Below are 19,894 nucleotides of genomic sequence, written 5' to 3'. Positions count from 1 at the left end.
GGCTGCTTGAGACTGAGTCTTCTGCCTGCTGCAGCAATGCTAGGGTTTTCAAAGGGGTCCTCGGACCAGCAGCATCAGTATCACCTGAGAACTTGTTCGAAATGCAGAATCTCAGATCCCACCACAGATCCACTAAATCAGAAACTCTGGGGTGGGGCGCGCAATCTGTTTTAACAAGCCCTGCAGGTCATTCTGGTGCTGCTGAAGTTTAGAACCCCAGAGAGACTGACAGGTAACTGTGAGTCCCATTCACACGGGCCACACTCCTCCAGCTGGTTTGGCTAGCAATCATGCAGCTCTCAATTCCTCCAGAACCCCCTTCACATCTATTGACACTTGGCTAATTCTCACCCAACTCCTCTGGGGGCGGGGGGTGGAGGGGAACAGTACCATCCACAGGAATGTAGAGAAGTCCATGACACGCTAAACCTCAGCATGAGTTAACTAGCTAGAGCAAGACCCAAGAACATGGTTATTTTGCCCAACTCATGTGTGAAGTTCTCAGCAGTGGTTGTTGTATGTGACCACCAGTCACACTGATGAAAGCACGTTCTCTAGCGCAAACACTTTCGGTGGGTCAAAGCCTCGCTCTATTAACATCCCTCCCAGAAGCTCTCTTCCATTTATTCTTTGGAATTATCCCCCTTCCCCATTCACCAGCAATCAGGGAGTGGCTGTGAGAATTAAATCAGGTGATGTTCTCTCAAAAAGAACTGCACATAGTGGCTCACTTTTTATAGACAATCCATGAAAGAAAGCTACTATGATTATCGTTATAAGGTCCTCCTACCTTTGTGACTGCTTACCCTTCCCCTACCTACCTCTTGTTTGGCATTCCTCAAGGTACCACATGCATCCCCTTTCCTCTTCTGGGACCTGCCCAAAAGGTTGGACAGGTTGGGCCTCCCTTGGAAACCTCCTCAACTGCTATAATTTCAACTAAACTGCCGACTCCCAGGAGTGATCCCCAGTTTCGCCCTCTCTTCTGAGTTATCTGCTGGACATCACTGATATCACCCACACACTTCAAGCTCAGCATGTTCAAAACCAAAAGCATCCTTTTTCCCTAAGATCTATTCATCTTTCTATTTTCTTCCATGGCATAGTCAATGGCACCTTAAATAACAGTCACATAGGCCTGAAACTCTGGAGTTACTTCTTGGTTTGCTTTATATGTTTACTGCAGAATAAGTAACACCTTAACTTGGAACAAAATTTCAAAGATGCAACTTAAACCTCACAACTGTCCTTTTATCTCCCATTCTCCCCTCCTTGGGGAATCTGACGTTACCCACTTCTTGTATAGCCTTCAAGAGATATTTTATAGGGCTTCCCTGGTGGTGCAGTGGTTGAGAATCTGCCTGCTAATGCAGGGGACACGGGTTCGAGCCCTGGTCTGGGAAGATCCCACATGCCGCGGAGCAACTAGGCCCGTGAGCCACAACTACTGAGCCTGCGCGTCTGGAGCCTGTGCTCCGCAACAAGAGAGGCCACGATAGTGAGAGGCCCACGCACCGCAATGAAGAGTGGCCCCCACTTGCCACAACTAGAGAAAGCCCTCGCACAGAAACGAAGACCCAACACAACCAAAAAAATAATTAATTAATTTTTTAAAAAATAGCTCTTTTAAAAAAAAAAGAAATATTTTATATTTATGATACACAGGGGGTACTAGTAAATGTTTATCAACGATCTCCCTGGAAAAACAAAAACAAAAACCCCGATTTGTTTCCTTTGCCAATTGCCATGGTGTAAATACTCCCACCTTGGCCAATTTCAAACGACCACCACAAAGTCATTGACCAAGGAGTTGGGGAGAGATATACACAACTGGTCTCACAAGCCAGTGCGAGCTGCCTTCAGCCCACACCCCCCAGTTTATGAGTATGTGTACCTATGCATAATATGTACATGTTTACATATATAAACATATAAAATATATATTAGCTATGAATATATTTTTTCTCACATGGAAGCATCCCATACATACCTTGGTATATATGGTATGTATGCCATAAATCTATGTAGTCTACACTTTGTTTTTTTTTTTTAACTTAACTCAGAGATTGTTACAAATCAGTAGATGTAGAACTGCTTCATTTTTAACTGCTCCATTACTCGTTAACCAGTTCCTACTGAGTTCCTACTGATGGACAATTAGGTTATTTGTAATCCTTTTATTCAAACAATGCTTCAATAAATAACTTTGCACATATATCATTGTGCACATTTACTTATCTGTAGGATTAAATTCACAGAACTGTTATGGCTGGTTCAAAGGATGCATGTGTTTGCAGTTTTGATAGATACTGCCAAGGGCTCTACACAGAGCTTGGACCAATTCACATTTCCACCTACCATGAATACCTGTCTCCTCAAACCTCTGCCAACAGTTACCACATTTTCTGACATTTGCCAATCTGATAGGTGAAAAAATAGCATCTCACTAAAGTTTTAACTTACCTTTCTCTTTTTATGAGTGAGGTTAAAGTTTTCACATGTTTAAGCGTCATTTGTTTGCACTTTAGTGAACTATTTGTTCAAATTCTTTGCCTCTACAGTAATTGTTCTTTCTCTTATTGATTTGTTGTAGTTCTTTATATATTGATGGAATTAGATCTTTGTGACATGAATTGCAATTACTTTTCTAAATTTATTGATCACCTTTTGACAGTTAAAAACATTTGGCCCTGCAAAAATCATATATAGTCAAATAAATCAATAGTTTGTTTTATATCTTAAAAGGCTTTTCTATCTCCATTATTATTAAAATGGTATTCTATTTTTTACTAGTTGTTTTAATGTTAAAGTTCTGACCCATTTGAAATTTATTTTGATGGAAGGCATGGTGTAAGGCTCCAACTTTATTTTTCACCTGATTGTACCAACACCATTTATTATCTCCCACAGAATCATCTTTGCTTTCTCTCTCAACCCTGGACCCCAATTTCCTAGTGCCTAGGGGCTGTCATTCTAACTTTCCAATATTTTTTGCTGTCTTTCCTTTCTTCTCCCACTGTGATCACCCTAGTTCAGGTCTCACTGTGCTTATACTCCCAGCCTCTGACCTTCTCTACCACCCTTAGAATACTTTCTCTAAGACAGCTCCCACCATGTCACCTCCTTGTTCACTGTCCACAGGATAAAGTCCAAACCCTTACTATAGGATTCAGGATCCACTCCATTTGTGCCCCAACCTACCTCTCCATTCTCATATCCTGTCACTTTTCCCACTTAAAACAGTCTTTCTCATCAAACTGGAGGGTTCGTCATTCCTCAAAATGCTATGCCTTGAGTAAAACAAACGAATGTATACAGCAAAACAGAAACAGACTCGCAGATACAGAAGACAAACTAGTGGATATCAGTGGGGAGACGGAAGCGGGGAGGGGCAAGAGAGAGTATGGGATTAGGAGGTGCAAACTACTATGTATAAAATAGATAAGCAACAAGGATATATTGTACAGCACAGAGAATTACAGCCATTATTTTGTAATAACTGTAAAAGGAGTATAACCTACAAAGAGACTGAATCACTACAAAAAGACTGAATCACTATAACTGTAAAGGAGTATAACCTACAAAAAGACTGAATCACACCTGAAACTAACACAATACTGTAAATCAATAATACCTCAATAAAAAGAAATGTGGGGAGGAGCTTCAAGATGGCGGAAGAGTAAGACATGGAGATCACCTTCCTCCCCACTAATACATCAGAAATACATCTACATGTGGAACAACTCCTACAGAACACCTACTGAACGCTGGCACAAGACCTCAGACCTCCCAAAAGGCAAGAAACTCCCCACGTACCTGGGTAGGGCAAAAGAAAAAAGAAAAAACAGAGACAAAAGAATAGGGACGGGACCTGCACCTCTGGAAGGAGCTGTGAAGGAGGAAAGGTTTCCATACACTAGGAAGCCCCTTCGCGGGCAGAGACTGCCTGTGGCAGAGGGGGGAAGCTTCGGAGCCATGGAGGAGAGCACAGCCACAGGGGTGCAGAGGGCAAAGCGGAGAGATTCCCACACAGAGGATTGGTGCCGACCAGCACTCACCAGCCCGAGAGGCTTGTCTGCTCACCCGCCGGGGCGGGCGGAGGCTGGGAGCTGAGGCTCGGGCTTCGGAGGTTGGATCCCAGGGAGAGGACCGCGGTTGGCTGCGTGAACACAGCCTGAAGGGGCTAGTGTGCCACGGCTAGCAGGGAGGGAGTCCGGGAAAAGGTCTGGAACTGCCTCCTCATCCAGGAAGCACAGAGAGTCCCATACAGAATAAATCCAAGGAGAAACACGCCAAGGCACATATTAATCAAACTATCAAAAATTAAATACAAAGAAAAAATATTAAAAGCAGCAAGGGGAAAACAACAAATAACATACAAGGGAATCCCCATAAAGTTAACACCTGATCTTTCAGCAGAAACTCTGCAAACCAGAAGGGAGTGGCAGGACATATTTAAAGTGATGAATGGAAAAAACCTACAACCAAGATTACTCTACCCAGCAAGGATCTCATTCAGATTTGAGGGAGAAATTAAAACCTTTACAGACAAGCAAAAGCTAAGAGAATTCAGCACAACCAAACCAGCTTTACAACAAATGCTAAAGGAACTTCTCTAGGCAGGAAACACAAGAGAAGGAAAAGACCTACAATAACAAACCCAAAACAATTAAGAAAATGGTAATAGGAACATACATATCAATAATTACCTTAAATGTAAATGGACTAAATGCTCCAACCAAAAAACATAGACTGGCTGAATGGATACAAAAACAAGATCCATAAATATGCTGTCTACAAGAGACCCACTTCAGACCTAGGGACACAAACAGACTGAAAGTGAGGGGATGGAAAAAGATATTCCATGCAAACGGAAATCAAAAGAAAGCTGGAGTAGCAACTCTCATATCAGACAAAATAGACTTTAAAACAAAGACTATTGCAAGAGACAAAGAAGGACACTACATAATGATCAAGGGATCAATCCAAGAAAAAGATATAACACTTGTAAATATTCATGCACCCAACATAGGAGCACCTCAATACATAAGGCAAATACTAACAGCCATAAAAGGGGAAATCGACAGTAACACAATCATAGTAAGGGACTTTAACACCCCACTTTCACCAATGGACAGATCATCCCAAATGAAAATAAATAAGGAAACACAAGCTTTAAATGATACATTAAACAAGATGGCCTTAATTAATATTTATAGGACATTCCATCCAAAAACAACAGAATACACGTTCTTCTCAAGTGCTCATGGAACATTCTCCAGGATAGATCATATCTTGGGTCACAAATCAAGCCTTGGTAAATTTAAGAAAACTGAAATCCTATCAAGTATCTTTTCTGACCACAATGCTATGAGACTAGATATCAATTACAGGGAAAAAAATCTATAAAAAATACAAACACATGGAGGCTAAACAATACACTACTTAATAACCAAGATCACTGATGAAATCAAAGAGGAAATCAAAAAATACCTAGAGTCAAAGGACAATGAAAACATGACGACCCAAAACCTATGGGATGCAGCAAAAGCAGTTCTAAGAGGGGACTTTATAGCAGTACAATCCTACCTCAAGAAACAAGAAACAACTCAAATAAACAACCTAACCTTACACCTAAAGCAATTAGAGAAAGAAGAACAAAAAACCCCCAAAGTTAGCAGAAGGAAAGAAATCATAAAGATCAGATCAGAAACAAATGAAAAAGAAATGAAGAGAACAATAGCAAACATCAATAAAACTAAAAGCTGGTTCTTTGAGAAGATAAACAAAATTGATAAACCATTAGCCAGACTCATCAAGAAAAAAAAGGGAGAAGACTCAAATCAATAGAATTAGAAATGAAAAAGGAGAAGTAACAACTGACACTGCAGAAATACAAAGGACCATGAGAGATTACTACAAGCAACTATATGCCAATAAAATGGACAACCTGGAAGAAATGGACAAGTTCTTAGAAATGCACAACCTTCCGAGACTGAACAAGGAAGAAATAGAAAATAGGAACAGACCAATCACAAGCACTGAAATTGAAACTGTGATTACAAATCTTCCAACAAACAAAAGCCCAGGACCAGATGGCTTCACAGGCGAATTCTATCAAACATTTAGAGAAGAGCTAACACCTGTCCTTCTCAAACTTCCAAAATATAGCAGAGGGAGGAACACTCCCAAACTCATTCTACGAGGCCACCATCACCCTGATACCAAAACCAGACAAAGATGTCACAAAGAAAGAAAACTACAGGCCAATATCACTGATGAACACAGATGCAAAAATCCTCAACAAAATACTAGCAAACAGAATCCAACAGCACGTTGAAAGGATCATACACCATGATCAAGTGGGGTTTATCCCAGGAATGCAAGGATTCTTCAATATATGCAAATCAATCAATGTGATACACCATATTAACAAATTGAAGGAGAAAAACCATATGATCGTCTCAATAGATGCAGAGAAAGCTTTCAACAAAATTCAACACCCATTTACAATAAAAACCCTCCAGAAAGTAGGCATAGAGCGAACTTACCTCAACATGATAAAGGCCATATATGACAAACCCACAGCCAACATCGTCCTCAATGGTGAAAAACTGAAAGCATTTCCACTAAGATCAGGAACAAGACAAGGTTGCCCACTCTCACCACTGTTATTCAACATAGCTTTGGAAGTTTTAGCCACAGCAATCAGAGAAGAAAAAGAAATAAAAGGAATCCAAATCGGAAAAGAAGAAGTAGAGCTGTCACTGTTTGCAGATGAGATGATACTATACATAGAGAATCCTAAAGATGCTACCAGAAAACTACTAGAGCTAATCAATGAGTTTGGTAAAGTAGCAGGATACAAAATTAATGCACAGAAATCTCTTGCATTCCTATACACTAATGATGAAAAATCTGAAAGAGAAATTAAGAAAACACTCCCATTTACCATTGCAACAAAAAAGAATAAAATACCTAGGAATAAATCTACCTAAGGAGACAAAAGACCTGTATGCAGAAAATTATAAGACACTGATAAAAGAAATTAAAGATGATACAAATAGATGGAGAAATATACCATGTTCTTGGATTGGAAGAATCAACATTGTGAAAATGACTATACTACCCAAAGCAATCTACAGATTTAATGCAATCCCTATCAAACTACCACTGGCATTTTTCACAGAACTAGAACAAAAAATTTCACAATTTGTATGGAAACACAAAACACCCTGAATAGCCAAAGCAATCTTGAGAAAGAAAAACGGAGATGGAGGAATCAGGCTCCCTGACTTCAGACTATACTACAAAGCTACAGTAATCAAGACGGTATGGTACTGGCACAAAAACAGAAATTTAGATCAATGGAACAGGATAGAAAGCCCAGAGATAAACCCACATATATATGGTCACCTTATCTTTGATAAAGGAGGCAAGAATATACAATGGAGAAAAGACAGCCTCTTCAAAAAGTGGTGCTGGGAAAACTGGACAGCTACATGTAAAAGAGTGAAATTAGAATACTCCATAACACCATACACAAAAATAAACTCAAAATGGATTAAAGACCTAAATGTAAGGCCAGACACTATCAAACTCTTAGAGGAAAACATAGGCAGAACACTCTATGACATAAATCATAGCAAGATCCTTTTTGACCCAGCTCCTGGAGAAATGGAAATAAAAACAAAACTAAACAAATGGGACCTAATGAAACTTAAAAGGTTTTGCACAGCAAAGGAAACCATAAAAAAGACAAAAAGACAGCCCTCAGAATGGGAGAAATATTTGCAAATGAAGCAACTGACAAAGGATTAATCTCCAAAATTTACAAGCAGCTCATGCAGCTCAATATCAAAATAACAAACAACCCAATCCAAAAACGAGCAGAAGACCTAAATAGACATTTCTCCGAAGATATAGATTGCCAACAAACACATGAAAGAATGCTCAACATCATTAATTATTAGAGAAATGCAAATCAAAACTACAATGAGATACCACCTCACACCAGTCAGAATGGCCATCATCAAAAAAATCTACAAACAGTAAATGCTGGAGAGGGTGTGGAGAAAAGGGGACCCTCATACACTGTTGGTGGGAATGTAAATTGATACAGCCACTATGGAGAACAGTATGGAGGTTCCTTAAAAAACGAAAAATAGAACTACCATACGACCCAGCAATCCCACTACTGGGCATATACCCTGAGAAAACCATAATTCAAAGAGAGTCATGTACCACAATGTTCATTGCAGCTCTATTTACGATAGTCAGGACATGGAAGCAACCTAAGTGTCCACTGACAGATGAATGGATAAAGAAGATGTGGCACATATATACAGTGGAATATTACCCAGCCATAAAAAGAAACGAAATTGAGTTATTTGTAGTGAGGTGGATGGACCTAGAGTCTGTTATACAGAGTGAAGTATGAAAAACAAATACCATATGCTAACACATATATATGGGATCTAAAAAAAAAAAAAAAAAGGTCATGGAGAACCTAGGGCCAAGACGGGAATAAAGACACAGACCTACTAGAGAATGGACTTGAGGACATGGGGAGGGGGAAGGGTAAGCTGGGACAAAGAGAGTGCTAGTATATATATGGACATATATACACTACCAAATGTAAAATAGATAGCTAGTGGGAAGCAGTCGCATAGCACAGGGAGATCAGCTCGGTGCTTTGTGACTAGCTAGAAGGGTGGGATAGGAAGGGTGGGAGGGAGGGAGAGGCAAGAGATATGGGGATATATGTATATGTATAACTGGTTCACTTTGTTATAAAGCAGAAACTAACACACTATTGTAAAGCAATTATACTCCAATAAAAATGTTAAGAAAAAAAAAATGCTACACCTTGGCTCATCCTGCATTCTCTGCCTGGAGTGTCCTTTCACCTAGCTCTCCATTCCCTTCTTTCGTCTCAATCCTACACATCCTTCAAGGCTTGGCTCAGATGCCCCCTTCTCTGCAAAAGCGTCTCCCATGGCCTCTCTGTGCTCCCACCACACCTCAGCATCTTGTTTGCAGCAAGTGTTACACCCCTCCTTGTCTCTCACATTGTGTGTTTATAACTGTCCCTCCCAGCTGGAGGGAATGTTCCTTGAGAGTAGGGGCTGTGGCTAATCCATTATTATTATACATAATAAATAGTATTTAATAAAATGAAAATGCCTTAGCCTAGTGGTTCTCAGACTTTAGTGAGTATCAGAATTACCTGAAGGGCTTGTAAAAACAGATTGCTGGGCCCTCCCCTCAGTTTCTGATTCAATAGGTCTGCGGTGGGGCCCGAGAATTTGCGTTTCTAACATGTTCCCAGGTGATGCTGATCAGCAACTTGTGCAACCACACTTTGAAAACCACCGCCTCAGACTACACCTCAAACCCCAGACTGCAAGCCTTTGAAAACGGGGACACAGTCACACGTCCAAAAATCTCCTGCAGGAGGAAATCCTCTGGAGCTGGGTGTCCTTTACATTTCATCTTGTCCAAACAGTTCAGCCTAAGAAGGCAGTGATCAGCTCAAGGCCACAGAGGCAGAAGCACTTCCGGGGCTGGATTCATCCTCTGATTCTCTGACTCCCACTTCTGTGCTCTCCACCACACGGAGGGGCCCTCTGGTCAGTGACCCGACTACACCACAGCTCTGCTACCCAGTCCCTTTGTGACTGTGAGTAGACTACGTAAGCCCCCCTAGGCTTGTGATAGTCTGGGGTTCTGTGAGTGGAAGCAAGAGAAAATATTCCGGCAACTGAAACAAACAAAAAAATGTACTGGGAAAATATCAGTTTCAGGAAGTAAGGCGGGGCTGGAGGGGCAAGCACGGGCACAGCTTCATGGGACCTGAAGCCAGACTATAACAATGCCGTGCGGACAAGAATGGTTGGGTCAGGACACACCCTTGGCAACAGAATCTCCATGACCCTCAGCATTGAACCCAGATTCCAGCCAGAGGCATCTGACTAGTCTGGCTCCCAGGGCCACCCACAGCCCAGGAGAATGGGGCTCCTCGTTCTAGACCCCAAGGCAAGAAGTGATTCCTCAAATGGAAATCAGGAAGGGTAAATGGATGCTGGACAACCAAAGAGCAAGTAATTGCTCCTCAGCCTCTGTTCGGTCATTGGTAAACTGTTATGCTGAGACCCACCACATACATTATTGGAAGATCTAATGAGATAGTATAAGTACAGCACTAAACCTGGCACAGAGTAAGTGCTCCACAGTTAACGGCTGCCGTTGCTATTATTACTGTTCTTTGCAATTACCATCACCCCCTTTAAAGTCAGGATGGTTCCCCATTCCCTAAAGACCCCAACAAGCTCCAAAGGACACTTCAGTTAATTCTATATACACTAGAAATCTGCTTGAAGCAATTCTGAACCCATAAGAAAAACCCAAGTGGGTCTTCCCTGCATTCTTTGAGGTCTTCAAGTACCCCTTGTCCACTTCATCTCAGATGCTAGACAACAGAACTACACTCGAATTGGAGTCAGCAAGTTATTTTAAGCTACTTCCATGGCCATGCTGGAAAACAGGTTGTTAGATCTCATTCGCTCTCAGTTACAAAGCTGGTAAAAACTCAACTTTGGATTCAGTTCCCACTAGCAAATAAACACACCTGTGTGTATCATCACAGCAATTCAAAACCTCGGGAGAGGAATTAAACCCCTCCTCCTACTCAGTTCCACCTGGCCTCCGGCAATCAGCACAAAGACACAGAAAGGGCAGGACTTCACTCCTGTCGTCCCCCTCTGAGGATTCCCTTTCCTCCTCCTCCTTCAGACCATCAGCAGCCTGAATCATGACCTACAGAAAAATAGAATTTTTCTCTCCAGGGTCCCAATTAAAATCCAGACTCATTCCCTTGGAGCTACAGATCCTCACTGTAATTAACAAATTCTCTGTGACTGTTTAGTATCTCCTTGAAGGGAGGTTCCACATCTGTCTCAGTCATCACCATATCCCCTGTACCCAGTCTGGTGTCTGGCACATAATGCGTGCTCAACAAATACGCATTCAATGTATGGACAAAAATCATACTGCATGCTTTCCTTCTAGAGAGGCATTTACTTCAAGTTTAATCATGTTTGTGAGATTAATAAAATATATTATTTAGCTTTTGCTTCTAAACATTTCAGATCACTGCCCACCACAAATGATTCAGAGAGGCATATTTGTTTTATAAGACTTAAAGTATAACTTTAAATTTCTTGTATTACAGCATTTGATATCAAGATAGAAAACAAGTATGGGAATCTTTCACAGTACTATCTTTTAATACACAAGTGGAGAAATGTTATATTGAGAAGTGTTTGACCCACACAACATTAAAAACAAACAGATTTTAATATTTTAACCATAGAGAGTAAACAAAAGAGTAAACTTGATTTTATATTGGCAGTCACAGATCCTCTGATGATCTCTTGTTGGGCTCCTCACTGCAATTTAATTCTGTTCTACTTTATATTCAAGCTATTTTTCAATTCAGGTCCACTGTCTCACGATCTCCGAAATCACAGATGAGGAAGAATATCCTCTGGGGTTGTCCATCTAGCTTACACTCCCTCAGAGAGCTGGGTTTATTAACTCGGCTATTCTTTTGTGAGTAAACACAGACACCTAGACAGCGACAGAATACTCATCTAAAGAAATTTTATATGAAAGCAATTTGTTTCTCAGCTTCAAACCCACACATTATCATTATTATTTAAGAATCATTTTCCACTCATATTCCAGGGGTCTTGGGGTGTCTAGAAACAATCATATTCTGGCTCCCAAACAAACAGATTTAAGCAGACTGATTATAAAGCAAGTCCAGGGAAAATTCAATTTCAGGGTATAAACAGTGTGACTAAGAACAATGAAATTACCAATGCACTTTCCATATTTTTCTAAGATGAAGGAAATATTTCATCAACTTCAAAACAAAAGAATCAGACAAATAACTAAAGGAGCAATTCTTCTACTCCTTCATGTTGCTATTACATTTATTATAAAAGAATTTTTAAATTTTCACATAGATGAAGTAAGCCCAGGAATGACATTGGAAGGCTACAGTCTGCCTGCTATAAGCTTCTACAGAGAATCATCTTGGAACAAATCAATATTTTCCAATCTTTTCATATAAGAGGAATTCTTTGTGAAAAATATTTTGCTCCAGACTTTTAAGAAATTCAGATATCTTTGATTTTTTTTAACTTACTATGAAAAAGTTCAAACGTATATAAAACTATACGGCAGCACTGTCCAAGAGAAATGTAATATGAACCATACACGCAATTTTAATTTTTTAAGTCGCCAATTACAGTCAAATAAAACAGGTGAAATTAGTTTTAATTATGTATTATAATAATCCAAAATGTTACCATTTCAGCATGTAAGCAAACAATAAAAAATTGAGATTTTACATCCTTTTTCGTATGAACTCTTGGAAACTCAGTGTGTATTTCATACCTACAGTACAGCTCACCAAGGATTAGCCACACCTCAAGTGCACCACCGCCACATGTAGCCAATGGCTGCCCCAGGGGCCAGCAGAGATGGGGAAAAGCATTAAAAAGCCCATGAACTCACCACTCCGCTTCAGTCAACTCACACACAGCCTTGTTTCCTCTATTCTCCCTCCCCACCCCCAGGATATTTTAAAGCAAATCCTAAAAATAGTACCACTTCATCCATGTTTAAATTTCCTTGATTGTCTCCTAATATTTTTTTAACAGTGGATTTGTTCAAATCGGGATCTAATCAATCAACTATGAGGATCTCTTTTTAATGGCAATGTTTTTTGATGACACCTGCATAACAGGAGTTATATACTTTTAGTAAAATGCCTTATTCATTCAGATGTTTATTACACATCTATCTTGTGCCAGGTACTGTTCTAGCCCCAAGACACAGCAGTGAGCAAGACTCAAAGGAACTTCCAGTTTAACTCCTGCCTGCACAGTCGGATTGTTTGGGGAAGCTTTAAAAAAAAATTCCAGTTCCATCTGGCAAATGGATAAATAAAGCGTGGTCTATACAAACAATGGGTTGTTATTAGGCAATAAAAAGGAATGAAGCACTGATTCATGCTACAACAGGGGTGAACCCAACTACAACATGCTAAGTGAAAGAAGCCAGACATAAAAGCATGACTCCATTTTCCTGAAACGTCCAGAATAGGCAAATACATACACACTTAAAGTAGACCAGTGGTTGCAAGGTGAGTAGGGGAACTGCTAAAGGGTACAGATTTCTTTTGACAGTAATAAAATGTTCTAAAATTAATTATGACATGACAGTTGCACAACTGTGAATATACTAAAAACCATTAAATTGTATACTTTAAATGGGTGAATTGTATGAAATGTGAGTTATAACTCAATAAAGCTTTTATAAAAAAAAATAAGTAACTGGATAAAGTATGTTACATTCACACAATGGAATACTATCCAGCTATAACACAGAATGAGAAAATGTCTTTAAAAAAAATTCCAGGGACCAACCCTCTTCACCCCATGCCACTTGATTCAGAAACTTTGGGAGTTGGGCCTAGGTAGGGAAAAGCTTTTTAGATCCCTAAGTGATTCTAATGTAAGCCAAATGAGAGTCAGTGGTTTCATGGAAGATTCAGTCAAGTGACCAGCAGTTACACAACGGTACGATAACTGCTCCCTCCAAAACAGATAGGCACAGAGTGCCACGCGTGTTTTCCAACTTCAACTTGGAGGCAGCAGAGGAAGTCTTCCTATAAGTGACATTCAGGCTGAAATGTGATGGATGAGTGGGAACCAGCCAGGTGAACATGGGTGAGCAGGAAGACGTTGTAAAGAGGACATAACTTTATGTGGAAACTGGGAGGCCAGAATACATTATTCATGGCCCTGGAGATACAGGTGGGGAGCTGAATTTAGTTCAGTGTGACTAGAACACACAGAGCAAAGTGATGAGCTATGAGCCAGAGGTGATTCATAGAAGATCTAGTAAATCAGGTTTAAAAATGAGAAATATTCATTGATCAATAAAACATTGATGAAAATTTAGTTTCAATTCCATAACAGTTTTAATATACTTTTAATAACAACTTTACCATATATATGAAAAAATAGTGTGTATAAGATGCAAGATATTTACCCTACAGACAATGCTTGTTTTTTTTAATGGGTTTGAGATCTCCTTACAATATCTGCAAGGTGAAAACAACTAGAATAAGTGCTTTTCGTGGATTTAAATAATTAGGATTTCTATTGCTTCATCATAAATTGATGAAGGTATTACAGTATTGTGGATCAAAAAGTAGGAAACAAAATGCCACATTCCAATTACTTTTTTCACAACATATTCTAACAGCATATAACCACATATAGTTGTTTCTACTCTCTTTTTAATTGTGCACCTACTATGGATAGCATACCAGGCTTAGCGATGTGGGGATACAAACAGGAGGAATAGATACTAGTCCTGCCTTCAAGGCATCTACAATGTAGTAAGGGAGCCAATACAACTGAATAAATAACTAGGCCAGGAGGCACTGGGGTGGAGGAATGTGTCGGGTGGGTATGAAAGAAAGTGCTGAAGAGTGTGTGTGTTTTAATGCTATGAGAGACTGAGTTCAGAGAGATGATTCTGGCAGAACTGGTTTATGAGTTCAGCCTTGAAAGACTTGAGGTTTCACAGGTAGAGGCAATGAAAGAGTTTTCTAGGCAACAGCAGTATAAGAGCAAAGGCAAAATGCCCTGTTGCTGAATACAGTTCAGGCTGGGGAACAATGGGTGAAGGCAGACACTGAGCCCAGGCTGCCGGATCCTGACTTTAGGCTAAGGAGTCTACCTTAAATGGGGAGAGAAAGGACCAGGGGTTTGAGTCTCAACTCCACCTTGTATTAGTTGTAAAGTAGTTGCAAACTTAACTTCTCCTGGTCTCATCTGGAGATTGGGGGTATAGTAACAGTGCCTGCTTTGCTGTTGCTCTGAGGATTAAACACAATTTTAAATTCACATAAGGCACTCATGACAGTACCTGGCAAAAGAAGGTCAGCAGCTACTGCTGCTGTTATTAATATTATAATTATTATTAACTATATAAGCCACTCAAGAATTTTTAGCAATATAATGACAGGATCTAGAGAATTTACCTATGATATGAAGGCGGGGCTGAGGGAGACAATGTTAAGCTATGTTAGAACAGAGTAGAGAAGTCCCTAAGACCCTGAGCTAAGATGCTGCAGGGGCAGCTGGAAGGCATGGATGTGAAAGACAAGAGGGAGGAGAGATATGAACTGGGGCGAGTATAAACGTGGTCTAAACAGTAGTGACTGGGAAGTTAAGAAGGACATTTCCAGAGAAGGGGGCTAAAAGTTGACGAATGAGATGTAGACAGGAAAGGAATTCACGGGCAACTATAAACAACTCTCAGTTCTGAAGCTTCCTCCAACTTAACAGCCTCCATGTTCCTCAGTGCCCCAGAGTTCCATCATTTCTGTGGGCGTTCTGGGTTGAAGGATTCTCCAACCCTCCCTGGAGTACTCTCTTCTTTTTATAAATTTATTTATTTATTTATATTTATTTTTGGCTGCACTGGGTCTTCGTTGCTGCACGCGGCTTTCTCTAGTTGCGGCGAGTGGGGGCTACTCTTCATTGCGGTGGCTTCTCTTGTTGCAGAGCATGGGCTCTAGGCACGCAGGCTTCAGCAGTTGTGGCTCACGGGCTTCAGTAGTTGTGGCTCGCGGGCTTCAGTAGTTGTGGCTCATGGGCTTCAGTAGTTGTGGCTCGCAGGCTCTAGAGCACGGGCTCAGTAGCTGTGCCTCGCAGGATCTAGAGTGCAGGCTCAGTAGTTGTGGCGCACAGGCTTAGTTGCTCCACAGCATGTGGGATCTTCCCGGACCAGGGCTCGAACCCGTGTCCCTTGCATTGGCAGGCGGATTCTTAACCACTGTGTCACCTGGGAAGTCCTGGAGTACTCTTGAAATGGAATTAACAATTAAGAAAATAAAGTACTGCCAAGAGGCACAGTATAAATAAAACCGTGGATTATCCAGGTCATCATGCAAGAAAAAACATTATACTACCCCTAAAACTGGAATGAAGTAGAAGAAAAAAGGGATCTCTAATTTCTTCCCATCCTCTATTTTGCCATTAGCTCTTCAGGTGGTAACCATGACATACTTAGCTAACTTCTTGCTCTCAGTTTTACTACAAGAGAACAAAGAGTCGAAATGTAGTTATTTTGCTAAAAGGTTGCTGCAGAAGCTTCTGGAACTAGCAGTGGTTTCTAACTCTCCATTCTACATATGGGAACAGAGGTACTAGCTGGTCTTCCAGTACTTTCCTTAAGAGGCAGAAAGTATTACTGTGTTCAGAGTTCATTTACCACAGTGGGTTAAAACCCATCAGATTTCTCTTTAGATTTAGGTGAAAGTAAATTTAAATCCAGGTGAAAGGAGAATTTCCTTTCCTCCTACATTAAATGTGCCTCATCTACCAGGCCCACAAACCATAAACTCATCCACAAATATCCATGGCAGTAAGAGTCTCAACAATTCAGAAAATAGTACAACTAGACTTGTTATTGGCAGTGGAAAGTTTATAGCTCAACCTCAGGTGGTTTTAATATGCTGTAACATTGAACTCTATCATAATGAGTTAACATCTAATTAAATAGTGGGAGCAGGAGAAATTTCAGTCTAGTGGAAGGAGCTAAAGATTTACACTCAGAAAGACTATTAGTAAAAATCTAACTCAGCAATCTACTATTGACCCTGGGCAGATTCCCGAACCTAGGCTGCAGTTTCTTCATCTGTAAAATGGAGATAACCTCACAGCACTGCCATCAAGATGGTGAAGATGAAAGAATACAGCCTATGGCAGCCTGGTAGTATCTGGCTTACAGCATAATTATTAGCTATTATTGAAACTAAATCTCGGTAATGATAAAATCTTTTAGTTAAGCAATAGCTTTTGTTATAAATAAAGCTAAATGTCTACTGGCTGTAATGGTGGAAACCACATTTTAGTTTCTTGGAAGCAGCCCAGCACAATAGAGAGAAAATGAGCTGGAATTCTAGTTCTGCCAGGATAATCTTGGGAAAACTGGTTAACCTGCTGGAGCCTCAATTTCCCATCTGGTTAGAAATACCTAGCTAATAAGACTATTGTAATGTTTAACGAGGTGATCTATATACAAAGTTCCTAGTACATATCCAGCTCTTAGTAGGTGCTCGATTAATAGTAGCTATTGGTATTTGTTCAATTTCCCAGTAGAAAAAAAAAAGGATAAATAAACAGGAAAATCAAAACCAGCTATGAGATCATCATTCCTCATATTTCACAAAGAAGTTTTCATCATTCATTCCATAAATATTTCTTTTGTACCTACTGTATGTCAGGCACTGTTGTTGACATTAGGGGTGGAATGATGGACAAGACAGTTAAGGTCTCTGCTTTCTGGAACTTCCATTCTAGTGGGGGAAAGCAGACAGTAAACAGCCCAAGGAGATCATTTCAGAGAGATGAGTGCTATGAGGAACACCAAACAGGGTGGTGTGCTAGTATGTTGATGGAGGAGATGGTCATTTAGCTTGGGTGCGTTTCTGCCCAGGCCTGCCTGGTTGGTCTCCTTGGGCCAGAAGGGCGACCTCACCTTGAATGATGCTTGGAGGTAGAGTGTGGGTGATCAAAAGTTAGACCTACACCTTTACCTGTCTATGGATGGATCTCTTTTGCAGCTGCAGCTTAAAACATTTCTAAATGCCCTCATCCCAGTACTCAAACTCTGAGGGTCAGGGCAACATTGTTGGCCGGTGGGGTGGGGGTGGGGGGGGGGCGGGGCGGGTTGGTCGGATGCACCTCAGCGCAATCCCCAGACACATCGACAGCGACAACTTCACAGCTCCCCTCATCTTAGAGTCCTGACTACAGAGGAGACTGGTAGTTCGTGAGACGGAGGAGAGAGAGTACAAATGTGCAGAAGGTGGCTGGCAAGTTGCATTTCCGAAAGAGGGAGGCGCGCCCCGACCTAAGAAATATCTGGACGATCTAGGACAATGCCCATTAGTGACTCTAGAAGCTGCAAACGCTTCCCAGGCCGCTGGGAAGCCCGAAGGGACAAGTGCCCTCAGACCTCAGCCTGGGTGCGGGAGAGTAGAGCAGGCCGGGCGCGGGGAGGCGGGCGAGCCCGGAGCCTGCAAGGCCAGCGTCTCCCGGGTGCCCCCGGCGCGCCCCAGCCCGCGGATGTGGTGAAGCCGTGCGCTCGGCCCAATCAAGCCGGTTTCCTGTGCCTCCCGCCCCGGCGCCGCGCCTCCCGGCTGCCCAGGACAACCCCTCGGCGCCGCATCCTCCGGCGCCCCGACCCAGGCTCGGCGGCTTCTCGCCGTCAATCCTGGCCAAACCGTGCCTCTCAGGACAGCACTCCAGGGTGGGCAGCACTCGGGCCCTAACTCCCGGGAGGCCGGCACCGAGGGCGACTTGGGGCTGCCCCCACTAACCCGGTTGTTCCTCGGCGACAAGAGGTAGACTCCAGGCTTGCTGAGACCGGCGGCACCCCCCATACCGCAGCCCTTCCGAGCCCGCGCCACGGCCCGGGGCCCCACCACACCCCAGCGCCATCCTGACGGGCGTCCCGACTCTTACCTGCACGCTCTGCCGCCGCGGACGCCGCCTAGCTCCGGGGTTCGTCCACACACGCGGGAGGAGGCAAACCCGGCTTCTTCGGTCCCCCAGCAACGCACAGCTGATATAGTTCCCGCACCAGCCGCAGGAGACAGGGGCGGGGACGGCTACTCGCCTACGGCCGCCCGGGCCAGAAGCCGCGCCGCGCACTGGCCGCCTGGCTCTCGGCTCTCCTTGTTCCTCCCGGCTCGCGTGCGCTGCTATTGCTCAGCCAGTTCGCAGTACTTTGCCCAGAACTTCTCCGCGCGCGCCGCCAGGCGATTAGCTGGAGTGGGGAGCGAGGGGCGGGAGCGAGGAGGAGGAGCCAGAGCCAGCTCTGGGGCGGGGCCACGCGGGGAGGGCGGGAGGGATGGCAGAGTGACCCACACTCCCACCAACCAGGAGTCGTCCCCGGGGAAGGAGGTGGGGCCATGCACCTGGAAGAAGCACCGATTCCATGACGCAGTCAGGGGAGTTGGGAAGCAGGGTTCCCGACTGGTGCGAAGGGTGGAGGGAGGTGAGAGTTGCCTCTGGGCGGGGGTAGGAGTTCCCGGCGGCCCAGCGCGCTATTTGCGTGCCCTTGACACTCAATAAATGTTCGTGGAGCGGTGTTTCCGGGCCAGGGAGGGAGGAAGAAGTGAGGGCGGCGCGTGAGGGGCTGGTTAAAGGACAAGGTTTCAGAGGGCACACTGGTCGAACAGGCAAAGAGGATTCGACCTCTTGAGGAACTCAGACCGAGGCAAAGGGATGGAAAACGGAGAAAACACGTGGAGAAGGGAGGATTGCAGGCACGGGATGACGAAGGACAGAATCCCCATGGGATCCGGCGGAAGGCTGTGACCCAGACATCCAGAGGCAGTCATGCAGATTGGTGCCGGGTCCCAGGAGGAGACATGAGGGGAGCGTGGTTGTTTATTGTACGCAGTTCATGTGCGAAGGGGAGGGGAGAGAGCCTCACAGTTACAATTAAAATGCAGGAGCTCCGTGATAGACGAGAAAGCCCACCCTAAAGCTCCTAAACCGGGGAGCTACCACATAACGTCTCGGAAAGAGCGTTCCAGGCAGAGGGAGCGGCAAATGCAAGGTGTGTAACCTCGCTGAAGATCCTTCTAACCTACCTCACCGAGCTGGACCTTGAGTGTGGCTCTCTAGGCGCGCTGCCTGTCACAGGGTAGGGGCTCCAGAATATTAAATTCCAGTGCCGCCCACCACCTGCGGCACTCGACACATTTCCAGCCTCCTAGACGACCCCGAAT

General features: G+C 43.0%; 1 protein-coding gene across 6 annotated transcripts in view; it reads right to left on the bottom strand.

Annotated features, from left to right (window-relative positions):
* Nucleotides 1–18,909, bottom strand: part of OSBPL3 (oxysterol binding protein like 3) — a 208,169-nt gene extending 189,260 nt beyond the window's left edge. For all 6 annotated transcript variants that reach the window (XM_007171498.2, XM_057550335.1, XM_007171499.2 and 3 more), the window contains exon 1: nucleotides 18,621–18,909. The gene's annotated coding sequence lies outside the window, so the exon portion shown is untranslated. The remainder of the gene's footprint in view (nucleotides 1–18,620) is intronic.
* Between the last annotated feature and the right edge of the window lie 985 nt (nucleotides 18,910–19,894).

The sequence above is a fragment of the Balaenoptera acutorostrata genome, chromosome 7, assembly GCF_949987535.1.
Source record: "Balaenoptera acutorostrata chromosome 7, mBalAcu1.1, whole genome shotgun sequence".
Classification (NCBI taxonomy): Eukaryota; Metazoa; Chordata; class Mammalia; order Artiodactyla; family Balaenopteridae; genus Balaenoptera; species Balaenoptera acutorostrata.
This window is presented reverse-complemented; position numbering and strand designations above follow the sequence as displayed.